The sequence below is a fragment of the Propithecus coquereli genome, unplaced genomic scaffold, assembly GCF_000956105.1.
Source record: "Propithecus coquereli isolate 6110/MARCELLA unplaced genomic scaffold, Pcoq_1.0 Scaffold230, whole genome shotgun sequence".
Taxonomy (NCBI): domain Eukaryota; kingdom Metazoa; phylum Chordata; class Mammalia; order Primates; family Indriidae; genus Propithecus; species Propithecus coquereli.
Genome location: NW_012147842.1, coordinates 950,016 through 951,353, shown reverse-complemented (window position 1 = coordinate 951,353; position 1,338 = coordinate 950,016). Strand labels below are relative to the sequence as shown.

Sequence of the window (1,338 nt, the reverse complement as noted above, 5' to 3'; positions counted from 1 at the left end):
ACACGTGAAAAGGCTAGCATTACTGGTTTTCAAGACAGAGAAGGAGGGCCAGCAGTCAAGGAATACAGGTAGCTTCAAGACACTGGAAAGGCAAAGAAACAGATTCTCTCCCAGAGCCACCAGAAAGGAATAAAGCCCCACCAACACCTTGATTTCAGCCCACTGAGACTTCTGACCAACAGAACTGTAAGATAATAAATGTGTTGTTTTAACACACTAAGTGTGTGGTGATTTGACAGCAACAGAAAATTAATACAACTGACATGGGATTATATTCAATGAGATTATTTCACTAACCAATCTAGATAAAGAATATATATAAAAATTTGTGTGTAGAATATAGCAGTTATCTCAGTCAATGTTTAATATTTACAATTACAGAGAACATCCTTCAAGTACAGTTCTTTCATACCTTCAAATTTTGTGACTTCATATTCTGCTTAAGGACTAGTAGGAAAAAACTTTCTTATAACTATCACCTTCAGTTTAGTCAGATTCTTTATGTTGTGCCTTTCTTAAATGGCCAACAATTAATTAGAAATTGAAGGAAGCAAAAAAATAGAGAACAAAGGTAGACATTTACAAAAGAGGTCCTCAAAATAAAAAAGGTGTTTTTTTCTCTATTTTAAGCAGAATTTTTCAAATACCCACACGGATACAACTAAAGACTTGTCAACTATTCTTCCAAGCATTTTAAAATCTATATTAAAATAACCGAGTAATTCAGTGATAACTATATTAAAGTGAATTTTTTTAAATAAAAACTAGCTTAACTATGTTGCTTTAATATGCTCTTTCTCTATACATATTAGCAATATAGTATACTCATCTATAACCTTACACACATATACAATTCTGGTCAAGAGTTTTCTCATAAGCTAACAGTTTTTCTTTGTGAGCATCAAACACATTTTTACTTATTTCAAAACTTCTTGGTAGAGATGAAAGAATATGGGCTCTAAAGCAGGACAGATCCTGGACCAGTTTTGTTTTTTTAATCTCCCTGAGTGTTATCTCCTATCTTATAAAATTGTCAAGAAAAATTAAATTATGTTACATAAAGTGCCTAGTATTTGATAAGTGTTTTCTATTCCATTAACTATTCTAAAGATAATTCTTTCTGTAAGAATAACTACATTTTCTATTACCTAAAAAGTGATGCATTTTTCTTCATGACTCAGTGTCATCATCACAACCCCCAACCACTATACAATGATGATGTTAAAGAGAGTGGCCACACTCAGGTTTGCCTGAGACAATCCTAGTTTATGCTTACTCTCATTCTCAAAAGGTTCCTGATTTGGATGATAAATTATTATATATGGTCACCCATGATAC

The 1,338-nt window shown here is 32.3% G+C and overlaps 1 protein-coding gene across 1 annotated transcript in view; it reads right to left on the bottom strand.

The window, feature by feature from the left end:
- CENPC (centromere protein C) overlaps nucleotides 1–1,338 on the bottom strand; it is a 105,556-nt gene that overhangs the window by 70,574 nt on the left and 33,644 nt on the right. The gene's annotated exons all lie outside the window — the stretch shown is intronic.